This window comes from Pteropus vampyrus, unplaced genomic scaffold, assembly GCF_000151845.1.
Source record: "Pteropus vampyrus isolate Shadow unplaced genomic scaffold, Pvam_2.0 Scaffold431, whole genome shotgun sequence".
NCBI lineage: Eukaryota > Metazoa > Chordata > Mammalia > Chiroptera > Pteropodidae > Pteropus > Pteropus vampyrus.
Window position 1 is genome coordinate 270,640 of NW_011889212.1, and position 15,270 is coordinate 285,909.

General features: G+C 33.1%; 1 pseudogene; it reads right to left on the reverse strand.

Annotated features, from left to right (window-relative positions):
* Nucleotides 1-1,555: 1,555 nt before the first annotated feature.
* LOC105306193 lies at nt 1,556-2,500 on the reverse strand (annotated as a pseudogene).
* Between the last annotated feature and the right edge of the window lie 12,770 nt (nt 2,501-15,270).

Sequence of the window (15,270 nt, forward strand, 5' to 3'; positions counted from 1 at the left end):
TTAAATTATTAATGTGAAAAATCAATATTTGTTTTATGTGTTCTATTCTTAAATATTATTAAATTTGAGTCACACTTTAATAAGACACAACATCCAAATTAACAAAAACACTGGAAACAATGCTGTTGGATGTACTTTTGTCAAAAGAGACCGTTAACAGTTAATTATGTCCATGTTTCTATCTCTAAAAGGAAAGAGTCTACAATCTGCTTAAAGTGTTAACAGGAAATAAAGTTTTTAGCTAATCATATTTAGATAGCTTTTGTGTGACCTTTCATTAATTCCTTTCTGAAAGTTTTTACTAAAGTCTCTAGTCCATGCTCCTTGCTGAAAGATAATCTATCGTTCATACTTCCAAACCCTGTGTTCCGGCCCATTAGTCATGTTGCAAAATTGTACATTCATTTTGCTACCATCATTTGGTGAACTTGCCATCAGGAAATTAGTTCCTAGATCCCAAGCAGTCGCTCTTGTATATTATTATTTTTACATGAATATCAGTTCTGCCAACAGACAATTTAGGAAGAATAATCAAAAAACATGTTTGATCCACAGGAGTTATGGGGGAGATATGTCTTTATAAGATTACACAAAATACTCGTAAGAATATCCAGCAAATTCTTGTGAAAGTAGCTGACTTTGAAAATTTATTTTCTACCTGAATTTATCCGAGATTTATCTATTTTGAAAACATCAATTTCCAAAGGATGACTGTATATTATATTCCATAAATAAAGAGATTTTTGGAGAGGAAGAAATGGCCCATAGAGTTTGTCTAAATACATTTAACACACATGTACGGCACACACAGAAATACATGTGGGGTTAAAAACTGATTAAACATAATTTGAAATCCCACTGTTAGAATTCTATACATTTAAGCTTTTCTTATAAACAAAATTTTTATTCTCTAACATAAGTATTATTTTTAGGTACTTTCACTTCGTGTTTCTCCAGAAAGGGAAGTAGTGGCACAGGTGAGGGCACATATTGCCCATATATTTTCATGAAGAGTAAGAAAAATGGTGCTAAAATGAAAGGGAGGACTGGAGACATTTTTTTTAACATCATTAACTATCCTAGTGATGTCCTCAGTGAAATCAGATACATTTAAGTTTATAACAGAAATCTACCGGAATTCTTATTTTACATATGAATTTAGTTTAGTTTAGTTTTGTTTTGTTTTGTTTTTTCAGGAAAAAAAAAAAAGATAAGTGACATAAATTATGTGCTCGGTTGGAATACTATTCGATTTTCAAATACAGAGTTGTGGAGTTTCTCTAAAACTCTATGGTTAAAAATGAAAGTGTTTCCAGTGGGGTATTTTCTCTTACGTATGGAACAATATATTCAGAAGAATAAACACTCAAACCCAATATGGAGAGGAAATATTGGGATTTAAGGCCAGAAAGCACTGTCCAAAGTTTGTTCCTTTAGGATCTGCAAGATATTGTGATCCAAGGAACATTTAAAAATGTAATTAACCTAAAGTAGAATCCAAATTAACTTCTTTCGGTTATACCCACACTCTCAAGAACTAAGGAAAGAAGAGACCTTATCTTGAGGTGAAAACTCAGATCACATGCTTACAAATCTGCTTTGTCCTGACACCATAAATGATAGGGTTGAGAGCAGGTGGGATAACCACAGAAGATTAGCAACAAAGATGTGTACATAACAGGGAATTTTTTTTTTGCCAAATTGGTAGGTGAGAAAGGAGAATAGAGAGGGTGTATAGAAAACACACATGACCCCAAGTAGTGTCCTACATGTGCTCAAGGCTTTATGACAAGCATCTCGAGATGGTGGGCAGAGAACTGCACGGAGAATGTAGGCATAAGAGATTCCAACCAGTGCCACATCTGAAATAAGAAAAGAAGCCACAAAAAGCCCATAGATGGCATTAATTCGAATGCTGGCACAGGCCAACTTGGCAATACCCATGTGTTCACAGTAAGAATGGGCAATAATTCGAGCCCACAGAAGGGCAGACGATGGGTTAGGTAAAGAATGGGCAACATGAGCAGGACTGGATGCATTATAATACACACACCAAGGCCCACTAGCACTCAGGGAGTCAGGACAGTTGTACAGTTGTATAATGGAGTGGTGCACAGATAGCTACATAAAGGTCAAAAGCCATTGCCAAGAGAACAGTAGACTCCATTCCTGTGAAGGTGTGTATGAGAAACATCTGAGCCACACAGGTCCAAAACCAATTTCATGTGCATAAAACTAAAAGATACCTAGCATTCGGGGCACTGAGGATGTGGAAAGGGCCGGATCTATAGCTGATAAGATGGCTAGAAAGTAGAACATGGGATCCCGTAGTGTACGATCAGACCAGATGATCAGCAAAATTGTAGCATTGCCCAGCACTGCTATTAAGTAAATGGAGCAAAAAGGCAATGAGATCCAACCCATGGGAATCGTCAAGTCCTGGGATGCCTGTAAGAAAAAAGGTGTCTGGGTGAAAAGTGGTAGTGTTGGTGTGGAACATCTTCCCATTGACAAGAAGCGAAGTAGTTGATTGCCTCTAGAAAGAAAAATAAGATCTATAAATGCAGAGCTCAAAACTTCTCCCATAAGTATAATGTTTATCTGTTTTTCCAATTAAAAAAGCTAATATTAAAACTTGAGTCCAAAGTCAGATATAGACACAGACTGAGCCCTCTTCAAATGGTGGGATAGGGCTGTTAACATCATGATAAATCACCCTCTGAGGTATTGGACAATAATATCTTACACTTATTTATTGAAACCCTATACAAAACTTGGAATACATTTCAAAAACAAAGAGATTTCTGTCCATATTGAGATCTCAGTCTTCTTTGAAGACAAAGAACACCTTACTTAAACACATCAACACAAGATCACAGAACCACAGATACAGACAACTGTCCACAAAACATGACAATACATATAAGAACATGGATGCACCTAGACATGTAAGATGATAAAAAATCCAGCAAGATTTTTAAAATTGTTGTTCAGCATCAATTTTTACAACAATACATATTTAGAAAATCGGATCCAAGTTATACTTCATTAATCCATCCTTACATGTTTACACATATTCCCTCACAGACACACCACACTGTACATAAGATATAAAAAGATTTGCACAAAGACAGACGTACTATACTATACTTCATGTATGAACTTAGTTACACAAAAATGGGAAACCCTGCTGCTGAAAATATACTCCCAGAGAGAAATGCATCTCTTTGCTGCAAGTGTTCAAATGGAAATTAAATTAAGAAAGAATCTCCAAAGTTTCTACAAGTTGTCAAAGTCTCAAGAATATCTCAGGATATTCAGCAATTCTACCCTTCCTAATATGTGTGTCTGGGGGGAGTTGTAAAGGGAATAATGAAAAGATTTGTTAAAAGGAGAAGATTTGAGAGGAATAAAGACACATTTTCAATGACTATAATGGTCAGCATTGGACTAAAGAAATCCATACTCTTAATTCACCACACTGCAAATATATCTCCCTTCTTTTCTTCCTTTTTTCCTTCCTTCCTCCCTCCTTCCCTTCCTTCTTCCTTCTATCTTTCCTTTCTTCTTCCTTTCTTTCTTAGAGGAAAAAACAAAGATATAAGACAAGACTGTAGAAAAATAAGAAAGAGGCAGAAGAGTATAGGAAAAGAGAGAAGGAGGGAAGGAAGGAAGGAAGTTTAATCTCAACTCTAACTGACTCACAAGGAGAGGAAAAAGCTCCCATTTTGAGTAGCATTGTATTAATTACATTAAAAAGTAGATTCGCCAACCTGTAAATACTGCAAAACTGTACATAATGTCTATCTCCAGGCTTTTTACTTCTCTGCTTTCATCTTTGTAAACAACTTTATGAACCTTCACTTAACCCTGGGCCTCTAATAATCTTATTTTTTAAATTATTGTTATGAAAGTCCACTCCCTAATACACAATTATCACTGGGGGTGAAGATCATCATTTATACTACAACTTTAACTTCCTTTTATATATGATAAGTTTAAAATTTTAAGTTGTCTCAACATGATCCAGTAAAGACCTCGTTTAGCCGAGAAATCTTTCTACAGTAATGAGATAGTATGTATTAGCTTAATAAATTTGATCGTAGACTATTTCTTAACTGTTTGATAAGAGTCTCTGATCACTATCCATCTCCATCAAGCATTTAATAGAAAACTCACCTGCACTAGAATTAGGGCTAGGGAGCTCCAGTATATTTACTAAAGAAAATAGTTTTATAGTACTTGTACTTAGAATCCTAAGGGTCATGTCTGAAAACAAAGCCAACTCAAATCCCCTATATGAAATAGGACTAACACCTCAAAGTCTCCTGGAAAAGATCCCATTGTCTGCACCCAGGATAAAGAGACTTTTATAGAGGCAGAAATCACTTTCCACAACAACTCCCCTACCCCATACACACACATATTGTCAATAGGAAGTCAGAGAAATAAAACTAATATTACCAAAATATATTCCTATGAAGTGAACAAAATCTCTTATTGGGTGAATTTTTATGTCCTGATTTTATTAGATATTAAAGCAATGCAGATTTAGGACATTAATTACCAATACGTGTACCTCCCCTTCCCATTATCTATGTCTTCACACTCATCAATGATTTATTAATATATCATGGCTAACATATAAGACAAAGTCTTTCATTTCTTTCCCATGCAGTGCTAAACTTATTGGCTTTAAATTAAGTTAATAAAAATTAGTTTAACACAAATAATAAGATAACACAAAGTATATTTACAGATGTGAAATATATGGATGCCAAAGAAAGGGAAAATGTGTTTTCCTGATGTTACAAAAGAACAAATCGAAATGTATTTTTCAAAATAATAAATAAAAATAAAAGTAAAATTATATTATTTAATCATTGACAAATACAAGAACACTGCTTACCAAAGTTTCTATTAAGATGGTGATCTGGTAGGCAAATCACTGACTGGGAGATGGTTATATCATTATATATATATATTAGTTAAAGCAGTTATGTCAGTAATGTATTAAAATAGTGGATTGATATTGCTATAAATCTATAAAAAAATAACAACTCAATATGAAAAATAGGAACAAAACTTAATCATCAGTTTAAAGAGAATATTCAATGAGTAAAAGAAATAATTTTTCATTACTGTTACTAATCAGGAAAATGATAATTCAAACAACAATGTGATATCCTTTGACCCATCAGTACATCTGAATTTAAGATAGCTAATTTCAGGTATTCATAAATTTAAGGAGCATCGACGAACCATTTTGTAAATTGAAAGTGTCTATTAATTTTAAATATTCCCTGTGGACCAGCAATTACTTTTAAGTAGTTATCCAAAAGAAATAAGTGATTATGTTCACCAGAATATATACACAAAAATGTTCATGGTGATTTTATTCAGAATAGTGAAACAATTAAAGTCAAATATCAAAAGAAGAATATATAAATTAATTGGGTTTACTTATTAAAGAAAATACTATCTATGAATAAATTAAACAAAAAATAATGATAAAATAACAAGGAAACAAACAAACAAACACTACTGAACTATCATTCCGTGCAAAGTGGATTCATCTAATAGGAATATTGCAAAGCAAAAAATAGATACATCAAACTGTGTTTTTAAGATTTTTATACTTGGTGAAGTTTATGTGGAACTTTGGGAAAAAGATATAGACCAAATAATAATAATAATAATAAACCTTATATCTGCATGAATCTGTAGGTAAGAATAAAATGGAACAAAGTAAGCATTTAACCAAGGAATGAATGAAGATTGGAAATACGGAAATAATTACAATGCCACAAGAGGTACTGAGCTATCAGGAGAAAATTAGTGCTGTACATCTGCCAAACTGTAATGATTCTCATTAAAATGCACATGGTAAGTGCACTGAAATAAGCCAAATAAAAATGCAATGTTTGTAATTTTCATTTTCCTAGAATGTATTTAATTATTCTATGCCAAGAGAGATCAGCTTATCCTTCTATACAACTTGACTTGACCTCTTTCCTGATAACCCCTCTTTTCTTTCCATTTCTCCCCTTATATACACAATCATTCACTATTTTCATTTGGACATCATATAATGTAAGGCTGATATGTTTCATCCACTAGGGAGCAAAATCCAGAAATCATATACATCCTTATATGTACCACAGTACCTGGCACAATATACTGAGTCATGTTTCTTATTAAATATTCTTTGAAAACATTACTATGTTATTGGCATGAACAAAATAAGCCATTTCAAAGAAAATAAGTGGATTTTTATGGAGGATAAAGGTTATCTATATTTGAGATTTTGGTATTCCATTCCAATTTTACTTTTTCAGTGAGGAACGTTTCTACATGGTCATTTTTTATGCATCTTGATTAAATGGCCATGGCCCAAATTTTGCAAGAAAAAAAGTGTCTTTAGACAATGTTTCTATTGAAAGAAAACACATTGAGATCTGGTATTAATTAGAGACTAAAAATAATGAAAGAGTGTGCTAAAGCCACATTACAAAGGTTCTTGAAAAACTATTATTAAATGTTCTGAAAATTAAGGAATTATGAATATGGTTGTTAAACCATCAATAATTTGAAATTGTCCATGTTGGGAGAATTTACATGACAGAAATATATTTTCCATTTTTAAAGTCTTTCATCATTGTGTTTGTGTATATATGTATGTTTGTATGTAAATGTATACATATATCCATATATGTACATATATATATGTGTGTGTACGGTCCCAACTGCAGATGAAAAATGCCATTTGTGTGTGTGCAAGTACATGTTTAGTGGGATATATATTCATGTGAATGTGTTTCAGAAAAAAATATAGCCATAAGTGAGCAAAGAAAGTGAGAAGGTGAGAGAGATAGAGTGGGAGGAATTAAAACGGCGAGCAAATCCTCTTTGAACTTCCTGTCAAGATAGTCAGAGTAGATTAATGCTGAGCTTGCTTCCTCCCATGACCTCATCAAAATTACAACTAAATTATAGAAGGATCATCATTGAGAAACATGTGAAGATTAGCAGAACAAATTACTGTAACTAAGGATATAAGAAGCCACTCCTAGACTAATAGGAGGGCTGGAGACACAGAATGGGCTGGTTCTATGCCCATGGTGTGGTGGTTAAGAATCAGAAGGGATATCTTGGCTGTGGAGGACCCCCTTTGGAGTGAGGAGTCCCATCTTAACACAGGACTCCCAATTCCAGAGCACCAGTGCCAGGAAGAGAAGTCCCCATAACATTTGGCTGTGAAAACCAGGGGAGTTTGTGTTCAAGAAAGACAATGGGCTGCTAGAGAACGAAGTGCTATTGTTCTTAAAAGGCGTTTGCACAGGCCTTTTGGGTGTGTTGTTTGTGGAGCCAGTTGGGAGGCCTCTCAAATTCACTCGCTTGGAGCTCTATCGCAGAAGCAGCAACTTGAAAAACACCAGGGACATACAAGGAGGAAATGAATTGACTAGCTTCAGGGTGAGGGTTGGAGGGGCAGGGGTCAGGGCAGTTTTCTCTCAGACGAAAGATCTGGCAAGCACTATTATTTCTTTGTTAAGTCCTTCCCCATCCAGCCAGCAGGCACAAATCTAAATGTTCCATTAACCTGGGTAACACCTTTTGCCCAACCCTGGAGATTCCCTGAGACCCTGCCCCAGCCAACTTATGCACCCGGTCCAAACCTCTTTTAGCAGCTTTTCCACACAAACAACCCTCCTCAACTTGTGCTGCAGACTTTCCTAAAAATCTCTCAAAGGTCAGCAAACCTCAATGGGCAGCTGGCCTCAGTATGCCCTATACCTCCTTGGAAGTGGACCTAAGCCTGACACTAGTAGCATTTGGCCTCAGTTCACAGTATAGCCTCTCCCAGGTGACTCTATGGCCAGCAGAAGTGTCTATCAAATACTTTGTAGCTCGTACCAGGTGGTGCTAAGCCAGGCAGAGGCAGCGGCTGACCTTGGCCTGCACTGGAACTCCTCCCCAAAAGCCTCAGAACCAACACACTGGGAGGCCAGCTACAAAACTCACCAGAGTAACTCCCAACCGGCTCCACAAACAACACACCCAAATATCAGACTCAGCAAAGCCCAGCTAAAGCAAACTCCAATTTGAGGGGTCAGGCTCCATACAACAGTTCATTCACTGTAGTCATGGCCAATTCTCACAGCCAGTAGTCTTGAGTGTCAGTTTCACCCACTGACATGCTAACAGCAATCAAAGCTCAGCTACAACAAGAGGGCAGATACAATCCATACAAGGAACAACCCTGGAGCACCCAGCTCAGGTGACCAAGGAGACTGTGCCACTGGGTCCCATGGGACCCTTACTACATAAGGCCATCTTGCAAAGACTAGGAAACATAGCTAATCTACCTAATACATAGAAACAAACACAGGGAGGCAGCCAAAATCAAGAGGCAAAGAAACATGTCCAAAATGAAAAAAAAAAAAAAACATTCCAGAGAAAAATTAAATGAAATAGAGGTAAGCAATCTACCAGATACAGAGTTTAAAACACTGGTAATAAATATGCTCGATGAAATTAGTGGAAGAATAGATAAACTCAGTGAGAACTTACACAATGAGATGAAAACTATAAAAAAGAATCAGTCAGAAATGAAGAATAACTGAAATGAAGAATACATTAGATAAAATCAATACCAGATTAGATGAAGCAGAAGATTGAATCAGCAATGTGGAATACAGGGTAGTGGAAAACACTGAGTTGAAACAGCAAAAAGAAAAAAAGAATTTTTTTAAAAAAGAGGATAACTTAAGGAACTTTTCAACAACCTCAAGTGTAACAACATTCAGGTCATAGGGATACCAGGAGAAAAGAGCAAGGGGTTGAAAATCCATTTGAAGAAATAATGACTGAAAATTTTGCTAAGCTGGAGAAGAAAATAGAAATACAAGTCCATGAATTGCAGACTCCCAAACAAGATCAACCCGAAGAGGCCCACATCAAGACACTTTATAATTAAAATGCCAAAGTTTAAAGACAAACTCTTAAACATTCAAGAGAAAGCAGTTTGTGATGTACAAGGCAGCTCCCAAAAGATTGTCAGGTTATTTCTCAACAGAAAATTTGCAAGCCAGAAGAGATTGGCATGGAATATTAAAAGCGATGAAAAGGAATGACTTACAACAAAGATTGCTTAACCAAGCAAGGTTATCATTTAGATTCGAAGGAGGGATAAGGAGTTTTCCAGACAATAAAAAACTAAAGGAGTTCATAACAAAAAAAAAGTAAAAAATAATGACAAAAACATAAACATGAACAGGTGAGAAAAAATTGTGGTGGTCGTAAGTTCAAACTTAAGTGACCATCAACTTAAAATAGACTATTATAAACATAGCTTGGTATATGAGAAGCACATGGCAACCAAAACCAAAAATCTACAAGATATATAAGAAATAAAAATAAAAGAATCCAACACAATGCTATATAAAATAATTAACATATAAGAAAAGAGAGCGATAGAATAAGAAAAGAATAGAGAACAACAAAAATTATCAGAAAACAATTAATAAAATGACAATAACTACGTACCTATAATAATTACTTTAAATGTAAATAAACTAAATGCTCTAATTGAAAAACATAGGGTGACTAAGTGGATTAAAAAAAAAAAAAGACCCATACATATGCTGCCTACAAGAGACTCACTTCAGATTGAAAGATACACATTGGTGAAAAGTAAAAAGATGGAAATAGATATTTCATTCACATGGAAATCTAAAAAAAGCTGAGCTAGCAATATTTATATCTGAGAAAATAGATTTTTCAAAGGTCTGTAACAAGAGACAAAGAAGGACCTTTCATAATGATAAAGGGATCAATACAACAAGGGATAGAACTTTCCTAAACATCTATGAACCCAATGTCGGAGCACCTAAATATACAAAGCAAATATTGATGGCAGATAGAGACAGTAATACTAAGGGACTTAAGACCCCCCATTAACATCAATGGATAGATCATCTAGACAGAAAAATCAACAAAGAAACAGAGCTTTAAATAACACATTAGACCACATGGACTTAATTAAAATATTTAGAACATTACAATAAAAAGTAGCAGAATATACATTTCTCTCAAACGCACATGCAACATTTTTCAGGATAAGAGCACATGTTAGGCCACAAAACAAGTCTCGATAAATTTAAGAAGACTGAAATTATGTCAAACATCTTCTCTGATAACAATTATGAAAGAAGAAATCAATTACCAGAAGAAAACTGAAAAATACATAAATGTATGGAGGCTAAATAATATGCTACTAAACAATGAATGTGTTAACAATAAGATCAAGAAATAAAATCAAAAAATATCTTGAGACAAATAAAAATGAAAATGCAGCTACCCCAAATCTATAGGATAGAGCCAAAGCAGTTCTAGGAGGGAAATTTATAGCAATACATGTTAGTTACTTCAAGAAACAAGAAAAATCTTAAATAAACAATGTAACCTGACACCTGAAGGAACTAGAAAAAGAACAAAAAAGGCCCAAAGTGAGTAGAAGGAATGAAATAATATCAGAATGGAAATAAATGAAATAGAGTCTAAAAAAAAAATAGAAAAGAAAAATGAAACTGAGAGCTTGTTCTTTGAAAAGCTAAAATTGATAAACCTCTTTTCAAGAAGAAAAAAGAAAGGGCTCAAATAAATAAAATCAGAACTGAAAGAGAAGTACAATTTGACACCACAGAAATGCAAAGGATTATAAGAAAATACTAGGGACAATTATATGCCAACAAATTGGACAACCTGGAAAAAATGGATAAATTCCTGAAAACATACAATCTTCTAAGGCACAATCAGGAAGAAATAGAAAATCTGAACAAACTGATAACTACTAAACAAATCAAATCAGTAATCAAAAACACAATAAACAAAAGTCCTGTACTGGATGGTTTGACAGGTGAATTTTACCAAACATTCAAAGAAGAATTAATACTTATCTTTCTCAAATTATACCAAAATATTGAAGAGAAAGGAAGGCTCTTTTTATGAGTCCATTTTATGAACTCTTTTTATGAGGCCATTTTATGACCTCATTTTACGAGGTCATATTACCCTTATACCAAAACCAGACAGAGACATTACAAAAAAGAAAATTATAACCCAATATCTCTGATGAACATAGATGTAAAAAATTTCAACAAAATATTAGTTAACTGAATTTAGCAATACAATAAAAAGATTATACACCATGATGAAATGGGATTTTTTCCTGGGATACAAGTTTGGTTCAGTATTTACAAATCAATTAACATGATACACTATATAAACAAAATGAAGGATAAAAATCATGTGATCATATATACAGATGCAGAAAACATTTGACCAAATTCAGCATCCATTTGTAATAAAAACTCTCAACAAAGCGGAAACAGAGGGAACATATCTCAGCATAATAAAGGTTATATATGACAAACCCATAGCTAACATCATTTTTTTTTATTCTTATTAATTTTTTTCTTCCATTTGGCTGAACATTTATTTATTTATTTTTATTTTATGGTGGCATTGGATAAAGAAATCTGGTAAGTTTCAATTGTACATTTTAACAGGAAGGTATATATATTATATATATATACATTGTGTGTTCACCTCTTATAGTTAAATTTCTTTCTGTCACCACATATTTGACCCCCTGTACCCCATCTACCATCCCCTCCCCCTCCTCCTATCTTCCGGTAACCACTAGTCTATTGTCCATGTCCATGAGTCTCTGTTTATTTGTCCTGTTTGTTAGTTGATTTTAGGTTTATATCCCAAATATAAGTGATATCATGTGATTTTCAACTTTTTCTGTCTGGTTTATTTTGCTTAGCATGATTATCTCGAGGTCCATCCATGTTGTCATAAATGGCAGTATTTCATCTCTTCTTATGACTGAGTAATAGTCCATTGTATATATGTACCACAACTTCTTTATTAACAACATTCTTAATGGTGGAAAGATAAAAGCTTTTTCTTTAACATTAGAAACAAGACAAGGATGTTAACTGTTACTGCTTTTACTCGATGTATTGAAAGTCCTAAACACAGCAATCACACAAGAAAAAGAAATACTATTTGAGATGTTAAATAAATTCAGTCAAGTAGGATATAAAATTAATATTCAGAAATTGGTTGCATTTTTATGCATCAATAATGAACTATCAGAGAAATTAAGAATATAATCCAATTTACAATTGCATCAAAAAGAATAAAATATCTAGGAATAAATTTCATCATGGAGGTAAAATACCTGTACACAAAGTTATAAGACATTGATAAGAAAATGAAGACGATACAAATAAATCAAAGCATAAACCATGCCTATGGATAGGAAGAATTTACATTGTTAAAATGTTCATATTACCTGAAGCAATACAGATTCAATGCAATTCCTATCAAAATGCCAGTGGTATTTTTTACATCACTAGAAGCATATAAATACTAAAATCTATATGGACCCAAAAAAGACTCCTTTTAGCTAAAGCAATCTTGAGCAAGAAGAACAAAGTTGGAGGTATCACACTACCTTATATCAAACTATACTACAAGGCTAGACTAATCAAGACAAACAGCATTAAACAATGGCATAAAAACAGATACATAGATCAATGGAGCAAAATAGAGAGTCCAGAAATAAACCCACACCTATATGGTCATTTAATCTATGACAAAGGAGACACGAATATACATGGAGATAAGAATCTATTCAATAAATGATGTTGGGAAAAAATGGATAGATACATGCATAAAAAATGAAACTAGAACTTTCTAACACCATATACAAGAATAAACTCAAAATGGATTAAAGTCTTAAATATAAAACCCCAAATCATAAAACTCCAAGAAGAAAACATAGGCAGTAAACTCTCTGACATTGCTCTTAGTAATATTTTTTCTGATGTATCTCCTCAGGCAAGGGAAACAAAAGAAAAAATAAACAAATGGGACTACATCACACTAAAAAGTTTTTGCGTAGCAAAGGAAACCATCAACAAAATGAAAGAACAATCTACTGAATAGGAGAAGATATCCAATAAGGGGTTAATATCCAAACATGTAAGGAATACATACAACACTAAAAAATGAACCATCTAACTTAAAATTGGGCAGAGGACCTGAATAGACATTTTTTCCAAAGAATATATACAGATGGCCATTAGATATATGAAAAGATGCTCAACATCACTAATTAGCAGGGAAATGCAAATTAAAACCACAATGAGCTGTCGCCTCACACTTGTCAGAATGGCTATCATCAATAAATCAATAAACGGCAAGTGTTGGGAAAGATGTGAAAAAAGGGGAAACCTTGGCTGGATTGTAAATTGGTGTAGCTACTATGAAATATAGTTTGTAAATTCTTCAAAAAATTAAAAAATCGAACTACCTTATGACCTAACAATTTCACTTCTGGGTATTTTTCAAAAAATTCCAAAACACTAATTTGAATACTTGCACCTCTATGTTCACTGCAGTGCTATTTACAATAACCAGGATATGGAAATAACCTAAGTGTCCATCGATAGACGACTAGATAAAGAAGAGGTGGTACATATATACAATGAAATATTACTTAACAATAAAAAAGAATGAAATTTTATCATTTGTGATAACATGGATAGACCTAGAAGGTATGTGAAGTAAAATTAGTCAGAGGAAAAAATACTATATGATCTCTCTTACACGTAGAATGGCTAGGTGTAGAGCCAGAGGAGAGCATGAGTAATCAGGAGAACCGTTTTATAAACTATATAAATGTCTAACCAATGTACTGTGTATTTGAAACTAATTAATTAATTAATTAATTAAATGCACATTGAAAAAAGAATCTAAAGAAAAAATAAACGAACGAATGAAACAGAAACAGACTCATAGAGACAGAGAACGAACTAATGGTTGCCAGATGGGAGAGTGATTGGGGGAAAGGTTGTAAAAGGTGATGAGATTATAATACACAAACTGGCAGCTATAAAAGTAAGAAACAGTCATGAAAGTTTAAAGAACAGCTTAGAGAATATAGTCAATAATATTGTAATCACTATATATGGTATCAGATAATTACTAGATTTATTGGAGAGAATCACTTTGTAAGTTATAAAAATATCTAATTACTATATTGTACACCTGAAACTAATATAATATATGTCAACAGTAATTGAAAAAAAAAATTAAATCTAAAAAGGTGGAAGAGAGAGGAGTAGAGAGACAGAAAACAGAGCAAATGAAAAGATCTGCAGAAACGACCAATAAATGAAAGCTGGCAGTGCAATGAGGTGATGTCCACTTGGATTAGTTCATTATAATGTCATAATGAGACATACAAATATAAAGTGAATAAGCAAAAATATTTTATTTATTTTCTTTTTCTGAATAAAAATTCACCAGGAATAAAACAGAAATATGGGTCTTGAGAATAATACATGAAGAAAATTCACTGGGAACTGTTTTAAAATATCCTGTGATATTATACCACTGTTATTTCTCAGCAATCAACTTCAGTTTTATATTTACTTTTAATTTTACTTACATAAGTTTTATTAAATAATACCTATCATTTAGTCATTTGAAAAAATAAAATGTACACACGAAAGTCAAATATTTATATTTGTAAAAGTCACTAATAACTAAAATGTTTTCCAGAAATATTTGTACATATGTATGGCTTCAAAAAAATGGTGATTATATTTTCACTCAAAAGAAAAAAATAGTGAAACCTTTTCTGTGTAAAGTTTTATTAATGTATACAATATATGCTTATTTAATGATACCCCATTATTACAAATTTCCTCAATATTTTACAATTGCAATTAGTGCTATGTATATGATGCAAGTATATAAATATAATTACATGTAAATCTCTGTATGTTTACTATAAGCTTTTGTTTATGAGTGGGGCCATATTTATTATACTTGCATCTTCCTCATCAACAGGATATCTGTCAGTATATTCTTTGTAATTATATATGTACAGGATATCTGTCAGTATATTCTTTGTAATTATATATGTAATTATATATGTACATAAGTATAATGAATAAATTATACTTAAGGAAGAAGACATCTAGAAATTAAGTCACTTGATGCATTGGGAATTACCTTGGATACTAAATATTTATTCAACTTAAGATGACTGTTGAGAGAAATTTTTCAACTTTTTAAAGACTGGAGGAAAAAAACCTTAAATACATTGTGAGCCATTGAAAAACCAACTTTGGATCCTGATCTTCTACTGGGCTTATTGTTATGTGAAATAGTTTTATAATA